This window comes from Neofelis nebulosa, chromosome 3, assembly GCF_028018385.1.
Source record: "Neofelis nebulosa isolate mNeoNeb1 chromosome 3, mNeoNeb1.pri, whole genome shotgun sequence".
Lineage (NCBI taxonomy): Eukaryota > Metazoa > Chordata > Mammalia > Carnivora > Felidae > Neofelis > Neofelis nebulosa.
The window spans coordinates 185,608,620-185,628,583 of NC_080784.1; the positions used below are offsets into that span (position 1 = coordinate 185,608,620).

At 44.3% G+C, this 19,964-nt stretch overlaps 1 pseudogene; it reads left to right on the forward strand.

Moving 5' to 3' along the window:
• Nucleotides 1–18,639: 18,639 nt before the first annotated feature.
• On the forward strand, nucleotides 18,640–19,240 carry LOC131508091 (transcription factor BTF3-like; annotated as a pseudogene).
• The last annotated feature ends 724 nt before the right edge of the window (nucleotides 19,241–19,964 follow it).

Below are 19,964 nucleotides of genomic sequence, written 5' to 3' on the forward strand. Positions count from 1 at the left end.
AGCTCAGACCAGGTCAATGCCTATTACTCTGCCCAGAAAGTGGTAGATAGCCTCATTTCCGAAATTAAAAGAAAGTACTGACTTACCAAAAATAATCCGCTGCATTTTCAGGGGAGTTGTGGATCATACCTGCACTGACTTTAGTTAATTTTTTATGACTCCATATTTAATAAAGAACTCCTGCTCTGCCATTACTCACATTTAAAATTTGGGTTAACAATAGACCGTGCCCCAGATTTCATATTTCATATTGATAAAAATGCAATATATGTTATTAATGGTCTCTGGTGTCGGTACAACATTTTTTTCATAGTATTTTCACCAGAGTGCTTTGGCACCTCATCTCCTTTCTCTGACTCCTCAAGCTATTTAGTCCCAACATCTGATACGTGGATGGAGGACAGGTTATTTGTAAGACACAGAAAAACATGTAATGAACATAGAGCAGTCTCGATCCAATGTATGGTATGACTAAAAAGTTTGGGGACACATGAATACTGGGACGTGACTTTGATACTGTTTAAATAAGCATGAAGCTTTAAAAAGTGTCGTGATACCACTTACATGATGAAGAGAAAATAGTCAAACTCTTCGAAGCAGAGAGTAGAGTGAGTAGTACGGTGCTTGCCAGGGGCTGGGAGGAGGGGGAAACAAGGAGGTGTTATCAAAGGCACGGAGGTTTCAGTTATACAGGATGAGTAAGTCCTAGAGATCTCCTGTACAGCGTAGTGCCTGTGGGTAACAACACTGTATTGCATACTTAAAGATTTGCTAAGAAGGCAGACCTTATGTTGAGTGTTCTTATCACAGAATAAGAAGAAGCAGGAGAAGGAGGAGGAGGAAGAGGAGGAGGAGGGAATATAAGAGGTAAAAGTTTTGGTGATGATGGATAAGTTTACATCAGACATGATAGTGATCCTTTCATGGGTATCTCCAAGCCCATCAAGATATATACATTATGGACAGCTTTTTGTATGTCAAAACATTTTTTTTTTTAATTTTTTTTTCAACGTTTTTTATTTATTTTTGGGACAGAGAGAGACAGAGCATGAACGGGGGAGGGGCAGAGAGAGAGGGAGACACAGAATCGGAAACAGGCTCCAGGCTCCGAGCCATCAGCCCAGAGCCGGACGCGGGGCTCGAACTCACGGACCGCGAGATCGTGACCTGGCTGAAGTCGGACGCTTAACCGACTGCGCCACCCAGGCGCCCCTCAAAACATTTTTTAAAATATAAAGGGTCATGTTAACAACTTTCCAAAAAATAATTGTTTAAGTACAGGAATTATCTTATAACGCATTGATTTCCATTAAATCATGTTTTTGTCAGAAGCAAAGAATTTTTTTTTTTGGCTGCTTCCTTCTCTTCTTCTTCTTTATAACAAGTCTGTGATTGAAATGAACATCCAAGATGTTCAACCCAGATATGGGGGGGTCTACCTTCATTTTATGCACCCCCCCCCGGCCCCTGAGCTCAAGTATCCCTAGCAAATAGATTTACCCTCCGTGAGAATCTGCTTTTTCTTTTTTTTTAAGGCTATTTTTTAATGTTTATTTCTTTTTGAAAGAGAGAGAGAGAGACAGAGCACAAGCAGAGGAGGAGCAGAGAGAGAGGGAGACAGAGAATCCCAAGCAGACTCAGCTCTGTCAGTCCACAGCCCGATGTAGGACTCAAACTCACAAACCATAAGATCAAATCAAGACTCAGATGCTTAAGTGACTGTGCCACCCAGGCGCCCCAAGAATCTGCTTTTTCTGGTACCTGTAAATTCTGTCTTATTTTTCCTGTACCATTTATCACTTACTGAAAGTCTACAACAAACTATGCTAGACATAAAAAGTATACAGATAAATAAATATACCCTATCTTTGATTTGCTCACGGCCTAGTAAGGGAGACAGACATATAAGTGAATAATTACAATAAATATTGTAAAAACAGGCTGTTGGATCACCGAAAAAAGAGTGATTAATTCTGCCTGCTCGGTTACAAAAAGGCTTTTTGGAGGAGATAATATATGATCTGGGTTTTGAACAGGTTTTGAACAGGTAGTTCAGGCACCACATACCCTACCCAAGCACGGAGATACCAGAGGGCTTGGAACGTTCAGTACAACTGATGGAACTTGGTGGCCAACTGGATATGGGAAATTGAAGAAAGGGAGAGACTTGAAATTGTTTCCAAATGTCATAGAGGTTTTTATTTGCTATTTAACGTTGTTCTAAATAAATAAAAGTTTAAACTTATTGGCATGAATTTTACCATTAATCTTTGTACTGTGCAATGTCAGTTCCAAATGCAAATATCAGAACATTTAACTTGGAATCACTAAAATTATGCAACAGATTTCTTGGCTTGACCCTGGACGGTGACTCAAGCTGGTCATAAGAAATGAACACAAGCCAGACTCAGGGAAGTTAGAAGGAGGAAGAAAAGATTCCCCCAGGCACGGTGTGGGCCCAAAGGATTTGGGGATACTTGCAGGGTGAATTCAGAGCCTTGCAGGTGCCAGGGGTCCCACCCTGGGACTGGCAAAGTCCTCATGCAGGTGGACCTAACCGCTGCCATGTTTCCTCTCCCACCAGCAACCCCCCCCCCCCCCCCCGCACCCCCACCACCAATGTGCCACACCTCAGCAGGGAGCCAGGAAGTCAAATCGGGCATTTCCCCTTTATACAGGCCAGCTGTCCCAACCCACAGCAGATGGGCCTCCCCAAGTGTGTTGCAACCTCCGTGCCAGGATGTGCTAGGTGTTTGGATCAACGGTGGCTAGAGGCTGGCCCTGGCCAACTAGCCCACTGATGGAGCTGTATTGCTGTTAACCTGGGGGTGGAGTGAGTGAGGCGACAGCCACCGCTGCTGGGCTTTGCCCCCGGATGCCACTGGTTGTGACCTCCACTCTCCTCGAGCCTGCGCTCAGATTCCTGCCAGGGTGAAGGGCAGCAGTTTGGACAGGGGTAGGGGAGGCGTGGCGGGGGCTGGGGGGGGGGGGTGCAGGCAGGACCCAGGGGTGCAAAGGTCGAAGAGAAGGAGCCCAGAACCCTTCCCAGGGAGGTGGGGAGAGTGCACAGAATTGAGATGCCAAACCTCCAGAACGTGCTCCATTGTCCCATTAGGCTTCACTCATAAAACACACATTCAAAGATATTTTAAGAACTTGAAGACAGCAGCTGCACGGCATTAAACCCCAAGCACGGAGGCCTTCTGAGCGTGGGCTCCTGTGTCACCACATCGGATGCAAAACCATGGCGCCAGCCCTAGGCTCCCAACGTCACCCAGGAGGCGGAGGGAGAAGAGAGTCGAGGGGAAAGACTAGGGACAGAGAAGGACTGATATCATATGTTTTCACTCATATGTGGATCTTGGGAAACGTAACAGAAGACCAGGGGGGAGGGGAAGGGGGAAAAATAGTTACAAACAGAGAGGGAGGGAGGCAAATGGCAAGAGACTCTTAAATACAGAGAACAAACTGAGAGTGGATGGGAGGGGTGGGGAGAGGGGAAAATGGGTGATGGGCACGGAGGAGGGCACCTGTTGGGATGAGCACTGGGTGTTGTATGGAAGCCAATTTGAACAATAAATTATATTCATAATAAAAAAAAAGAAGGACGTAGACTAGGGAGCCTCAACAGGAGAAAGGTGGGTGGGGAAAAAAGCGAAAGTAAGGCAGAGATGAACAGGCAGAAGAGACAGGGGTAGCCCAGAAGCTGGCAGAACTCGGGAATCCTCTGCAGCACAGGCTTCCCCTAGCAGGTCTGGAGAGATGTTTGCTTGTCCCGCAAGCATTGAAAAAAAATCTGAGCCAGGGGCGCCTGGGTGGCTCCGTCGGTTAAGCGTCTGATTTCAGCTCAGGTCATGATCTTGCAGTTGCTGAGTTTGAGCCCCATGCTGGGCTCTGTGCTGACAGCTCAGAGCCTGGAGCCTGCCTCGGGTTCTGTGTCTCCCTCTCTCTCTCTCTGCCCCTCCCCCGCTCATGCTCTGTCTCTCTCACTCAAAAATAAATAAACGTTAAAAAAAATTATAAAAAATCTGAGCCAATATCTAAAAATTGGAAACGGTCTCACAAAAACTGAGCTTAAAAAAAAAAAAAAATCAAGAGATTTAACATGTTTCCATGGCCAAAATCGAGCCAGAGCTGAGCAGCAGCTGGTCTCCTAGAAGGGGCACATGCCCACCATGTGACCGCTTTCCAGGGCTCACAAGGCATCCGTAAGCGCCGCTTCACTGAACCCGGTTTTGCCCCTTACTGTAGGCACGTGAGTTCAGAAACTCGGGTCTGCGCCGCTGGGTCCAATGCTGCCAAAAGGTCAAGTAAGAGGGGCCTAAAAATAGGTCATCGGATCCGGCAAGTGGGAAAACCTTGGTAACATCTGACTCGGAACAGCCTGAATGGAGAGATGGAATGGAAGCCAGATGGCAGTGGGCTGGGCCGTGAACGGGAGGTGATGAAGCTGACAGCAAGGGGAGGCGCTCGTTGTTCTCAGAGGTGTCTTGTCCTAAACGAGGGTGACGGGACCGTGGTTCGAACCCACCTAGCCACCCCTCCGGACGTCTCCCGCATCCTCCTTCCCACACACCTTACAACCAAAGAAAGTTGGAAAGCAACATGACTCGAAGGAGGATCTCTGTTTAAAATTTTACATTTTAGAAAAAAAATCGATCAATCAGTTCAAGACCAGCAGTGGAAATTAACTGGGATTTCACCGTTGCAGATGATCATGTCAAACTCAAAGATGCCAGTCATGAGTGTGTATTGCTGTCGGCATTGGTCGTTAGGAGAAATAAAATCAGGCTGTTTCAGACTGATTCCGAGTGTTGTTTTTTTTTGTTTTTTTTTTTAAAGCTACCTTAAAATACTTTATCTTAGGGCAACGGAATTTTTTACAGCAGGTTTCGGGGAAGACCCATTATGTTTGTGTCGCAGAACAACACAGAATTCCGCGTGGAGGCACTACTTCCAAAATCTAGAAAACTATTTGACAGCCCTATATTTTTTTTTCAATAACAAGTAAACTGTTCAAATCCGAAGCTGTTGTGTAGAATAAGCAACATTCCTCTTTTCAATTGTTGAATAAACGAATCTGAAAATAAATGATGACATCTGTTTCCACCCACCGCACCGTTGTTTGGATGTTTTGCAGTCGTGTTTGTTCATACGGAATGTAATTTAGAAGGCTGGTATTTTGTCAGGCACAGAGTTAGCTCTAGATTTAGCAGGGCTCTGCATGTTATGAAAGGTTCAACTGGGCGAAGTATACCCCATCCGCGAAGGGGAACGTACCAGGATTTTGAAAGCTGGATGCCTCTTGCTTGGGGCCACCAGAGATGCTCTGTTCTGATTTGTTAACGGATTTCTGCGGGGCGATTTAGGTCAAGGTTGGGAACTCTTGCAAAGTAATCAGATTGTAACCTGGGCTTCCGCTCGTCTGTCAAAGCACAGGAAGCCTGCTCACTCCCGCTGCGGCCTACCTCGCTGACGATGCAGAGTGTGGTCTGCGGAGTTTACCAGGGTCTTGTGAGACAGGCGGCTTTCAACACTTAAGGTGTGCATTGATGTGATTTTGTGACTTTGAGTGAATGCCAAGTACATGAGACAAGCTACATTTATTAAAAAGGGCGGTGGGGGGTGGGGAGTGGTATAATTCTTTCCTGATGGTTTCTAGTGAAGTTATGGAAAGCAGTTAGCCTTCATTTAATAAACTGCTAGACATCCTTAAGAAAAAACCCTGAGCCTAACTGTAAACCCCCTTAATCTACAACACTGAGCATCACACTTTGACGCTAATGATTAACTTCAGCCTGCACAATAGGCTGCAATTGCAAGTCAGCAAGCTAGCTCTGTACACACAATCCCAGCAGTTGGCCCATCCTAGACTTGGATGAAGACGGGATGGGGAGTTCATGGGTGTGTCGCTGAGGGTGTGAGAAGGGAAGGGCTTTGTGTCAGGCAGAGGAAATGGATGCCAACTGGGCCAAGAGAATGGAAAGACAGGCCATTCTCACTTTCTTACGTTCTCATTATTCAACTACTTTTTAGCCATTAGAATTCTAGATTCTGTCCATTGCATCGTTGAAATTGATGTCTGCAAACTCCATGGAATTTTCTTCAGTATTTATTCTTCTTAACACCTCGCAGGAGGTGACTGTTGTGGCAAGTTCCATTTTTCATGAAGTCTCCCTTGACCTCCAAGGCCCAGAACTGTCTTGGTCCTCCTGCTCCCTACTTTCCTGCTATTTCTCTACTTCCTCCCACCTTCAACCCTCCATCCTTCCACCCACCTGCCCACACGCATCCTTGTGGGCCTGGATTCCTTTACTCTCTGATCTCATCCAGCATTATGTTTTTGGTTCTCTCTTCTATGCAGATGACTACCAAATCATGTTATATAAACCCAGCTTCTTTGCCAAGTTGTAGGCCAATGCCAATGAGCAATTGTATAGTGGAAAGAGCTAGAAAATTGGAATTGAAATCAAATGAGATGACAGATGAAAATTCATAGGGCTATGTAGATGCCGATTCCCGTCTGCCTTCCACAGCTTCCAGGTCACTTGAATTCTATCTTCCTGACCTTGCCTAATGCCGCCACCTTTCTCTCAGTGAATGAGGTGGAAAATTGTGGTGCCGTCTTTGATTTTCGCTGTCTCATTCATCTCACCCAATCCAGCCCCAGAGCCTCTAAATATTATATTCTTGCCAGGGTGAAGAAGGTCCCTCCCTTCTTCCCAATTTATCACACGCACCACTAAACGGAACAATTTTCTCATGACCAGCTCCAGTCATAGCACCTGACTCCTCAGTGAATCTCGTCTATTGATCAAAGCCAGGGCAGACTCTGCAACCCAGTATTTGAGTTCCTCCACAATATATGCCTGCTATGCCTCCCTGGCTTTTCCTCTTGCCACTCTCCTATTCAATCACCATGCCCCAGCCAAATTGACGATTTGTCCAAACACTCCTGCAGACTATCCCACCTCTGGAACTATGCTCATGGTCGCTCTCCCCTACAAAATCCCTGTCATTATCCCTTATCCTGATTTCAAAGCCATATTGGACTGGGTTTGGACAGGAGAATAGAAACCACTCTAGGTGTTTCAAACACAGGGAATTCAATTCAGTCCAGGGAACTGGTTTCAGAGATGCTGGAAGGGTGGGAAGAGCAAAAGGGAGGAGGAAGAGGGCTGAAGGAACAAAAAAAGGAGCCACAGTTGAGCACCCTTGGTCTAAAACCCCTAAATCCACACCTGCTACTCATGCTGCTTGTCACTTCTGGATGTGCCAGAGGGTTCTCCCTGGCCCAGGCTGCAACAGCTCAATGGGGTGTTGCCTCTGTGGGGGCTGCCACAGTCTGGAACACCAAACCCTGCTGCTACTCCAGCAACCACCTCACTCCCGCAGCCAAAGCAGGACTCTCCTGCCGCCTTTGGATTTCCCTCTGAGTCCAGATGGCAAGAGAGTCTGGGAAAGGTAATTTTCAGATACCCCACCCTGTCTCCACAAAGCATAGTACAGAAGGACAGGTGGACTATGACGCTACAGGGGAGCTCCTGGACAAGGACCCAGCTCAAATGCCGAGTGTTTCCCAAAGCACTCCTGGACTTTTCACCGCTTCCCTGCCCCTCCACCGCCCCCAACTAAAAGAAACTTCTCCCTCTTCTGAATTTTGTTTGAATTTTTTTTTTACATTTTTTTATTTTTTTATTTTTGAGAGAGAGGGGGTGGGCAAAGAAAGAGGGAGACAGAGGAGCACAGAGCCCGACGTGGGTATTGAACTCACAAACCGCGAGATCATGACCTGAGCCAAAATCAAGAGTCAGAGGCTCAACTGACTGAGCCACCCAGGCACCCCTGAATTTTGTCTGAATTTCACTGGTCTCTTTGGCTCAACCTAAAGCATATTCCTTGAGGAACTACTCTGCCAGATGCCGAAGAGACAACAGCAAGTAAGACAGACGTGGCTTCTGCTCCCCTGGAGCTTTACGGAGTTTAAAGTCTAGTTGGGAAGGCACAATTAAACATGTAGTTACGATGTGGTTTGATAAGCACCAAGGCAAGGGGGTCTGAGTGTTGGAGCCCACCAGAATGGTGTCGAAACAAAACTGGGAGGGCCAGGAAATGCTCCCAATAGAAACCCACATCCAAAGGCCTGCTGGGGAGAGAGTACACTTCATGTGGAAGAACCAGAGTGTATACGGAGTGGCCAGCACACGGATTTTGAAGTAGAGAACAGGGAGGAGAAGGATGGGGAGAGACAGGGCTGGAGGAGCCGATGGGGGTCAGATCTTGCAAGGCCTGGAAAGCCACACTGAAGAGTTTGGGCTTTATCCTGAAGGCAGGGGAAACCAGTGAAGGTTTACAGTAAGGATCAGACGGGATCAGGTATTCGTCTAGGAACTTTGTGTGGAAAGAACATACTGGAGGACACTCCATTACCCTTGGCTCTTGTTATAGCACCAGCTACCTTTACCAGCTGCCCATCTGCCCTTTTAAAAAAATTTTTTTTTCTAATGTTTATTTCTGAGAGAGAGAGAGAGAGAGAGAGAGAGCATGAGCAGGGGAGGGGCAGGGAGAGAGGGACAGAGAATCGGAATTGGGCCCTGGGCTGTCAGCAGAGAGCCTGATGCGGGGCTTGAACTCAGGAACCGTGAGATCGTGACCTGAGCGGGGATCAAGAGCCAGAAGCTCAACTGACTAAGCCACCCGGGCCTTCCCCGCCTCTCCCCCTCCCCCGCCCCACTCTCCCCATCTGTCTTACGGTGCTTGAGACATATTCGTTCTCTGGAAATCTCCTCTTTTCTTGAGATTAAAAATCTCATTTTTTTTTCTGCTGCCCACTGTATGATTTCATTTATCTGCCATTGCGAAAAAAGGCAGAACTCTAGGGACAGAAAGCAAATCGGTGGTGGCCAGGGGCTGGGAGTGGCCACAGAGGTTGACTACAAAGGAGCACCAGGGAATTTTCTGTGTGGTGGAAATAGTGTTCCACCAAACACTGCATGTGTCAAAATGCAGGGAAGTAGGCACTGAAAAGGGAGTTTTTTTCTGCTTGTAAATTATGCCTCCAAAGCCTGACTTTAAAAGAAAAAAGAATATCTTTCCTTCCTACTGAATCTTACACAAGCATCGCAGCCCTGATTTCTCTCTTGCACCACCTCCTACCTTGGCATTTGTGAAGTCTGAGTACTGGTGTCAATTTCAATCTGTTTTCCAGCAAGTAAAATCTCTCCATGCAGGTCTCCGTGTGTCTGCAGCCACGACTCAGCTCCTGGAGGACGATGGTCAGAGCTTACTTACATTTTGAGTGTTTTTCCTGCAGGGAATTCAGCACTCACTAATGTCGAGGGAGCATATTTCGAGCCAGAGAAGCGATCTCAGTTTTGCTAGATGCTTCCATCGCCTTGGGATTGACTTGTCCCCGGCTTCTCTGGTGCCCATCCCAACCCCTTTCCCTTCCTCTTAGTTCATTTGTTCAAGCCTCCTTCCCTGCCTGCTGCTGTACAGACACGAAAGGTTCTAACCAGGCAACATTCAAAACGAAATATTAAACAGGAAGATAAAATGACTAATTGTTTCAAATGGGGAAAATAAAAAGAGGACCAGCCTTTCCACCATGTTGCCTGGGAAATGAAAGCAGTTGCAGACTTTTGAAGCATCACAAGGATCTCTTTTCTCCCCATTTGGACAAGCAGCAGCCTGAAGCCTGGCAGGCACTGCCTGCTTGTGTTTGCAATGCCAGAAGCCTGTGATTCTAAAAGATATCAGGTTTCTAGAAAAAAATAGAAAGGCTACCTTTGGACGATCAGGGAGGGATTTCCCACCCGGAGTGAGGCCCTAAGGTAAAAGCATTATTTTACTGTAGTCATTTGCCAAACATCTGATTTCCTTGAGTTGCACGGGCTGACAAATCACGTTTTAAAGAACCCAGTTTTATTTTTGTCTTATCCCCGGGAAAAATCTGACATGTGGAATTCTTAATTTTAACTGTTAGGTGTTTAACATCACCCGTGGCTTGCCCAGCATGTAGAGATACTTGTTGAAATTACTTTCGATTCCAGGTTAACAACCCACAGGATAACAAGATCAGGCATTTTGTTTTTGCTAAGTAGCTTGAAGTTGGTATAGATTATACACCTGGCAGATATGTGAGCCTTATTATTTTCATTCCACGGCATCTTTAAACTTTAAAACAGGGATTGGCAACCTGCTGCCATGGGCCAAATCTGGCCCACCACCTGTTTTTGTAAATAAAGTTTTATTGAAACAGCACACTCCCATTTGTTTACATGTTGTCAATGGCCACTTTCCACCCAACAGCAGAGTTGTGTAGCTTGGCAGAGATCACGTGGCCTGAAAAGCCAAAAATATTTACTATCTGACCCTTTATAGAAGTCTGAGCACTGCTGTTCTAAGAGACAACACTTTCCAGAGTCAGTTTCAGAATCCTCACCAGACGTGTGTTCAGACCTTACTTTTGAAGTTAAGCATAGAGAGGTGGCATCCGTGTTATGATAATCTCTCTCTCACTAATACAGATACTTTATTTTGAATGAAAACTAGGAGAAAAGTCAATTAAATTATTGTTTGCCTTTTTTCCCTAGAAAGCAGCTTATGCAAGGTTTCAGTTGGCCTCCTTTGCAATATGTAACATTCATGCCCAGTCGTCGATGTGTTTTCATGCACCTTTAATGCCCCATAACTTAAAACATCTTATCAGAAAAAACAACAATCACCCTTAAACTTTTGGTGGGTTATTGACATTTTTGGGTAGCAGCAAACACGTAAAGATCGTCTCTTCACAGCTGAAAATGTCCAAATGCACATGCACTCAAACTCTATGTATAATTTCAAGAGTTCACGTGGTCGGAAGCCTCCCTGCACAGTCTGGGTTAATTAGTTCTTTATGGAAGGATGAGTTTCTAAGGCAGAACTCCAGGCACTGGCCGCTTTGTGGAGGGGGGTGTGCAGAGTATCAAGGAGATCCCAGGAGCCGTGAAAAATCACACTTCACAGTCAGGCACTTTGTTTTTCAAAACTGAGGTCCTAAAAGGTTTTTAGGCTGCAGGGGCAGATTTATGGCATTGTCCTATGCGGCTTTAGATACAAACGAAAACTTGTGTCTGCCTCTGAATTGCAGAAGCTGTCAGCTGGTGGTTAGGGGATCTCCAGTAACAGACTACTGCAGAGGTCAGAGGTGGTAACTGTGCCAGGAACACACAAACACTGCACAGCCCTGAGAGTTCCATGAGGGCCCCACACTTAATTGCAAGGACCGATCTCCTATCGCTCACTTTTGTCCACACTTTGGTGTATAGTGAAAGTCCGTTTTGCAGAAACATCTTCTCTGCAGAGGCAGATGTCACATACACTCACATAACTAAAGTAACTGAAAGATTGGCCAGCCAAGTTAAAGATGGGAGCCGAGAACTCTCTGGTGAAGTCTCCCCGGCATGTTGACACATAGTGCTTGGAAGTGCTGGCCAAACACGGGTGTTTATCATTTGCATATAAGGATTGTTTATTCATCGATGGAACAGAGCGGGTGATTTGCAAGTACTCGTCAAGTTCAGTAAACAGTTATGTAATCTTCCCCCCAAGTTCAAATGTGAGATTGAGCACTTCTCTGGTAGGGTCGATTTTTTACAGAAATCTCTTTTGTGGGCCATGGCCAAGGTAGGTTGGGAAGCCATAAGTGGATGAAATGGCCCAAACCACTGAAGTCCTATTCCTCGAGTCAGGCTACTTACTGGATGGTTCCTTTACTGTTGATGGATATGGAAGGGGTGCAGAAGAGATCTCCCAAAGGTAAGCTATATGTAGGCATGCTGAGGGCCTGTCCCACCGGAAAGCTCTGGGCTGGCCCTGTGTCAGGTTACACCACTTGCTAGAATAATTCCCGGGAGTGGAAACCCCCCACCTCCTGGGTAGTCAGTCACGGTCTTTGTCCACAGGCATCACCAACTGCTGCCTAGACCCAACGCAGCAACAGGTTTTGGTGCTGATGAATTAAAAATAAACAAACAAGAAATCTTACCTGCCTCTAATAAAACTTTACCCTGAACATTCGGTGAGTCATTGCTTGGCCTAGATAATTTCTCTGCTAAATAGTAATTGTCGCTACCGGTAAGTGATCAGTTTATCCCTTTTGCTGCGTGAGGGAGGGGAAAAATTGGAGAATTTCCTGTTTGAATGTAGCACCCCCTCCCCACCATGTTCCTCCCTCTATGGAGACTGGAAGTGTTTTACAGGAAAGGAACCCGGCTACAAGTTAAGAAAGTGGATGTTGATTTTAGCTCCCTGGTTGCCTCAGGCAAATCTTTTAACCCCTCTGGGCTTGTTTCTTCAGCCATAAAAAGGTCGCTTGGAAGGAGATGATTTCTAAAGAAACTTCTAGCTCTAAATGTGATTTTTTCCGAAGCTTCAGAATACCTTGGGACATTCAAAAGACCTTTAACACACCCACAGAAGGAACTGAGTCCCAGGAGGGACATGGCCTGTATATTACTTAAACAACTAAATTGCAATAAGGCTTTTCCCATTAAGGCACTTGGTGCCAGCAAGCACTTTATAATAACCTTCCCAGGAGCTCATTTAAAGCTCCATTAAAAAGCAAACATATTTTTCAAAGTGAGCTCCTTCTAATTACCTGTTATTTGAGCTTCGTGTTTCCTTCTAATCTTGAGTTCTGGGCATCCGTGGATGCCCAGGCAAAGTTCGTAGCTCTCCAGAAAGGTAATTGGTTTGATAAAAGTTGTAGATACGATGACGAAGGGGTACAAACTAAATGGATTTGTCCTATTCTCCCTGTCCTGTTCTTTCTTCCCACTCTCCTGCATCATGACCTCTATCATTTAAAACAGTAACGTAAAAGCTAACATTTACTCAGTGCCTCTAATTGCCAAACACTGTGCTAAGGGCTAACTCTGAACACAGCACTTAGAATATTCTAAGTCCTTTCCATTTGTTAATTAAGCACTTTCTCCCTATGATCCTATAAGGTGGGTACTTTTATGATCTTTATTTACCAATGAGGAAACTGAAATACCAATGAAACAAATAAGTAACTTGTCCAAGGTCACACAGCTTATAAGTGGCAAAAGCAGGATTAGAGGGTGGTGAGGTTCCAGGGTTCACACTCTTAACTACTTGACCATAGTGCTTTATGCTTGGGCATCATGAATTCGAGAAGCAATTTTTTTAATGTTTATTTTTATTCATTTTGAGAGAGAGAGCACACACATACATGCACAAGCAGGAAAGGGACAGAGAGAGAGAGAGAGAGAGAGAGAGAGAGAGAATCCCAAGCAGTTCCATACTGTCAGCGCAGAACCCTACACGGGGCTCGAACTTACAAACTGTGAGATTATGGCCTGAGCTGGAATCAAGAGTTGGAGGATTAACTGACTCAGCCACCCAAGGCTCCCCAAGAAGCAATGGTTTGTAACAGGACTTTTTAAAATGTCGACCCATCGGGGCACCTGGGTGGCGCAGTCGGTTAAACGTCCGACTTCAGCCAGGTCACGATCTCGCGGTCCGTGAGTTCGAGCCCCGCGTCAGGCTCTGGGCTGATGGCTCGGAGCCTGGAGCCTGTTTCCGATTCTGCGTCTCCCTCTCTCTGACCCTCCCCCGTTCATGCTCTGTCTCTCTCTGTCCCAAAAATAAATAAAAAACGTTGAAAAAAAAATTAAAAAAAAATAAATAAATAAAAAATAAAAAAAAAATAAAAAAATAAAATAAAATGTCGACCCATCAAGTATTTTACCATCTAAGCAAAGGCTAGTCTAGAGATGACTTGGAATGACAGAAGGATCTCCATTTGATTCCAATGATTTCAGCCCAAAAGCAACAGCTACAAAATTATGTGGAACAGCCACAGATGTTTCATTGCTTTCTTTTCATCCCTGCTCCCATAGTGAATTTCTGGAGAAAGTGCCAGAAGAGTCTACTTTAGACCAAGCCAGAGTTCACAAATCAGGCTGCCTCCATTTAAGACAGTTGAGGCTACAGCCTAGGAGGCTAAAATTAATGTCCCTGGTTGATGTACGTTAAGTCAGTCCGAGGGCAGATCACAATGGTCATCCCTTGCGTGCACACACACAGCTTGTGGATTCTCTTTGCCCATTTTAAGGAAGAGGAAACCGAGGCTCGGAGTACTTGCTAATTCTCTTGGGCACCATGCACCTAGTGAGAACCAGGGCTGAGGAACTCTGACTTGCAGCCCAAGACAGTTTCCATCCTACCCTTTAATCCCACAGACATCAAAGTATCTGCCAAACCAGATCTTGGAGAAACGATTTCAAAATGTTTTCTTAGGGGAATCTGCAGAAACGTGTTAAGCAGTCTCTGTCCATCTCACAGCCCAGTAGAATCGTCCCATCCTCAAAACTATGTGCTTGGATTCAGATGTGAGTAGGTGGGAGCCAACCTCATGGTTTTGACCCAAATGGCGGATCTGGTGACTAAGTCGAGACATCATTTGAATAGTCATACATTTGAGTATTTTAATCAAGCGAAAGTGTAAATGGAAGGTTTTCAGTCTTTCTGTTTGTCATTTATGGCGACAGACTGTGGTAAGGAGAGAAAGTTTCTGAGCAGGAGTCTGCCTTGGGTCACCAGACAGGATGGCAAGGTCAAACTGTCCTGGTTAAAGTTAAAAATTCGTTACCTTTCCCCATGATACGATTGAATAAGCACATTAACAGTTTATAAAAGAGGTTGTGAAACCTTCTAGGGAAAAAGCCATTAAGTAACCAGTTTAGGGGAGAGACTTCCTTGCCCCACATCTCAGTAGGGGGCTGAACTGCTTGACGGGGAAGGCTCATTCCTGTTTCATATCTATTATTATTTCTCCGGAAGGGCTTATCTTTTATTGCCAATAACACTTCGCTCCGAGCTTTCTCTGCTCTGTCCTCTCAATTTACGTCACCACCCACACCCAGAGCCATTATAAATATCTACTGAACACCGGGCACTAATCTTTAGTAAGCAGAAACAGCAATGTCTTTTCTGCCTACCAACGGACTCATAAATCTTGAAACGTCATTATGCCAAGCTTTAGTGGGTGTTGTTGTTATGGCTGAATATCTAGCTGAACCTTACCTGACAAAATTCATGTAGGCATCAACTATAACCATAACTTCCAAAGTGAGTGTTTTGTGAGGTGTATTGAAGGGCAATGAGAAGCATTTATGATGGTAACAGCCTACTATCTTAATAGAGACGGTCTTTTTATTTAGAATTAAAAACATGGTCGGTAGAATGCCACTCATTTTTTTTTCTAAATATGTTTCAACTACTGTAAGCAGACTGTAAGCAGACAGTACTATAAGATTGTTTTAAATTGTTTTAAATCTTTAATTTTAAATTGTGTTAAATCTTTAAAAAGATTTAAATTGTTTTAAATATCCTGCTTTTTATTGTAATTGTCATCCTTAACTGTGTATTAGGTTGCTGGACAAAATTGCTCTACGGTTTAAGTGATAGGCAGAATGTGACGTTCTACCAAGAGAGGGAATGGAAATGAACCTTTCTAACAAAAAGATGGTCTTCAAATGAGAGGTCTTTTTAAAAATGCAAATAATCTGGGGGTGTCAGGTTGGCTCAGTCGGTTGAGCAGCCAACTCTTGGTTTCGGTTCAAGTCATGATCTCACGGTTTCATGAGTTTAGTGCGAGCCCCGCGTCGGGCTCTGCAGTGAGAGCACAGACCCTGCTTGGGATCCTCCCTCTCTCTCCCTCTCTCTCTACCCTTCTCCCGCTAATGTTGTCTCTGTCTCTCTCAAAATAAAGAAACTTAAAAAAAAATTTTTAAGGGGCACCTGGGTGGCTCAGCTGGTTAAGTGCCCGGCTTTGGCTCAGGTCATGATCTCACGGTTCGTGGGTTCGAGCCCCACATCGGGCTCTGTGCTGACAGCTTGGAGCCTGGAGCCTGCTTTGGATTCTGTGTCTCCCTATCTCTGCCCTCCCCTGCTCGTGCTCAAAAATAAATAAACATTACAAAGAAAATTTAAAAAAAATTTTAAATGCAAATAATTCTGTCTTCTGTATTTTCCCAGAGGCAATGCAGGTGGCTGTGAGTCCTAGTTCCACAGTAACAAGGAGACTTTGGCTAAGTTATTTAATCCCTATGTATCTTAGTTTCTTCATATATATGGTGGCCATATCAAAAGAAGTTAATTCAGAGAGTTGGTGAAGATCACACGGGTTATTTACCTCATTTGTAACTCAGTAAACATTCAACATGGTGTAGCTCTCATAGTCTGTTACTAATAGTTAATGTTTATTGAGGGCCTAACTTGTATGAGGAGGTCCCGTCACAAGCGCTTGACTCCTCTTAATGATACTGTAAAAACCCTATGTAAATTTAAAAAAATAAAAAATTTTTAAAAAGCTGATCTTGTTCTAAAAAGAAAAAAAAAAAACTTATGTAATCGGTACTATTATCTCCATTTTACAGATGAGGGAAACGCACAGAAATTTTCAGCACAATATCCAATATCACACAACGGCTAAGTGATAGGACTGGGTTTTGGCCCCAGAAAGCTTGGTCCCAAACCCATTTTAAATTAACTAGTATAATACACAATAGTACCTCTCGAGTCAATGTAATTAACTCATGGCAGGTCAGTGATAGAGAAAATTGTTAGAAAAAATTCAAAGCAACGGACAATGGATGTTTCCAATCAAAATACATCCACTAGGGTCTGGAGTTTTTTGCACATGTAGAAAATGTCAGTGGAAAAATTAACTAAATTGATTGATAATGAGGCATTACCTTATCTCTCCAGGTACTCCTGAAAGAAAAGAGAAAAAAAGAATTCCAAACCTTGGGATGTAAAGAGGCAAGTCAAGAATATATAGAAAATGTCAATACATATTTGCAAATGATATATGCAATAAGGGGTTAATATCAAAAATATATAAATTACTTCTACAACTCAACACCACAAAAACCCAATCTAGTTAAAAAATAGGAAGAAGAGGGGTGCCTGGGTGGCTCAGTCGGTTGAGAGTCCGGCTTTGGCTCAGGTCATGATCTCGCGGTCTGTGAGTTCGAGCCCGGCATTGGGCTCTGTGCTGACGGCTCACAGCCTGGAGCCTGTTTCGGATTCTGTGTCCCCCTCTCTCTCTGCCCCTCCCCCACTCATGCTCTGTCTCTCTCTGTCTCAGAAATAAATAAACATTAAAAAAAAATTAAAAATATAGGAAGAAGAACTGAGTAGACATTCTTCTAAAGAAGACATACAGGTGGCCAACAGACACATGAAACGATGTTCAATGTCACTAATCAGCAGGAAAATGGAAATGAAAACCACAAGGAGCTATCACCTCACATCTGTTAGAATGGCTAAAATAAAAAAGATGAGAAACAAGAAGGGTTGGCAAGGACACGGAGAAAAAAGATCCCTCATCTACTATCGGTGGGGATGTAAATCGGTGCAGCCACTGTGGAAAACAGTAGGGAGGTTCCTCAAAAAATGAAAAATAAAACTCTCCGGTGATCCAATAATTCCACTATTGGGTATTTACCCAGGAAAATGAAAACACTAACTTGAAAAGATATATGCACCCCTATGTCTATTGCAGCATTATACGATAGGCACTCAAAGTGTCGAACAATAGACAAATGGATGAGGAAAAGGTGGTATATATAACGGAGTATTACATAGCCACGAAAAAGATGAGATCATGCCATTTGAAACCGCATGGATGGACCGAGAGGGTATTATACTAACTGAAATAAGACTGAGAAAGACCTACATCATATAATTCCACTCTTAAAAGGAATCTTGAAAGAAAATAAATAAACCAAAAGCAGAATCAGAACTATAAGTACAGAGAACAAACTGATGGTTGCCAGAGCGGAGGAGAGTGGGGTTTGGGCAAAATAGGTGACGGGGAGAAGGAGATACAAGACTCCAGTTACAGAGTGAGTAAGTCATGGGATAAAAAGCAGAGTAGAAGGAATACAGTCAATGATACTGCAAGGGGACAGATGGTAACCAAACTTGTGGGTGAACACAGCATAATGCAGAGACTTGGCAAATTCCTAAGTTGTACCCTGAAACTAACACAACATCGTGTGTCAAATATACTTTAATAAAAAAAAATAAGATAAGATTTCCTTTTTAAAAAAGAAAACAGGGGCGCCTGGGTGGCTCGGTCGGTTAAGCGTCCGACTTCGGCTCAGGTCATGATCTCACGGTCCGTGGGTTCGAGCCCCGCGTCGGGCTCTGTGCTGACAGCTCAGAGCCTGGAGCCTGTTTCAGATTCTGTGTCTCCCTCTCTCTGTGACCCTCCCCCGTTCATGCTCTGTCTCTCTCTGTCTCAAAAATAAATAAACGTTAAAAAAAAAAAGATTAAAAAAAAAAAGAAAACATACAAATAGCCAACCAACATGTGAAAAAAATGTCCATCTTGGTCATAATAGAGGTAACAGTAGTCGCCAGTGTGTGCCATCGTGTGGCGGGCAGAGCAGCAAGAGGAACAGATTCAAGCAGGCTTCTGCAGAGTAATATGACAAACTATATCAAAAGTCTTAGCCCCAGACACCATCCTGCGCCCACACGTGTGTGCCCCTAATGTCAGCTGGTCCCCCCCCAGACCCCTTGGGCGCCAACCCGAGTCCCCATTTCCGCTCCAACAAGATGAAAGAAACTCTCACGAACCGGGAGAAACTCGCCAACCTGCGAGCACAAGGGTGCATTGGTGGGAAAGGAACCGCTGGCCCAAAGGAGAAGGTGGTTTGCAGGCGATAAAAAACAAACAAAGCCTCAGTTCACCTTAAAGAAGTTAGGGCTGAACAAGATCTCCGGTATTGAAGAAGTGAGTGTGTTCCCAAACCCTACAGGAACGGCCATCTACCTTCACAACCCTACAGTCCAGGTCTCCCCGGCAGCGAGGACTTTCACCATCACAGGCTATGGGGAGACCGAGCAGGTGACAGAAACGCTACCCAGGATCTTAAACCATCGCGGTGCAGTGGGTCTGACTAGTTTGAGAAGTGGCTCTGACCGAGCTCTGCCCATGCAACCTGTGGCTGGAAAAGCAGCACTGGCTACCGAAGAGGGTGAAAATGAAGTTCCAGATGTTGTGGAGAATTTTGATGCCGCTGAAGACACCACGGGGAGCTGCTATTTTATATTAGGATTGCTTTTTAAAACGTTGTTTATGGATCTCATACGATCTAGATCGCTAGCATGTTTAAGCCCAAGCCCCTTGGGCCTGGGCTTTGCAGTTTTTGCTTAGACACAATTCATTCTTTGCAGCTAATTAAGCTACAGAAATCAGGGAATAAAGTGTGAAACAAGGTTAAAAAAAAAAAAAAAAGGAAGCCTTAAGCAAGCACGTCCCCTGCCCAGCAATTCTACCCCTAGGAGTTTATGTCATACAAAGAAATGAATAAGTGTATTCATTTAAACATTATTTATAATAAAAATTTGGAATCAACCTATGACAGTAAACAGTAAATCAAAAAAAAAAAAAAGAAGAAGAAAGAAAAAAATTTACTTCATCTGTGAAAAAGAAGGAATTTAATAAATTCCCGATCTCCATGATCTGGAAATTATGTTACAGAAGTCCATAAGCATGCATATGAAAAGACTCAAAGAACATACTGTAGGTTAGCAGTCATAATTTCAAAGGTGTAGCGCTAAAAGCAAATTTCGCTTTAGTTTCTTTGTGTTTTCCAGACTTTCTGCATTAAGTACCTCACATTAAGGAAAAATAAGAGCTTTGCAATAAATAGAAATAAATACTTGTATCAGTGTGAAAAAAAAAAAAATCAGGCCCATATTATACAAGATTCTAAACTACAAGTGACAGAAAACCCAGATCAAACTGTCTTGACAAGAAGGAAGTTCTTGCTTTACATGCCTCAGGTATGGCTGGATCCAGGCCTCAGGCAAAGTTGTTTAGGACTTGGTCTGTCTCTCACCATCTCTTTATCCTTTGTCTTTCTTTTTTTCTCTAT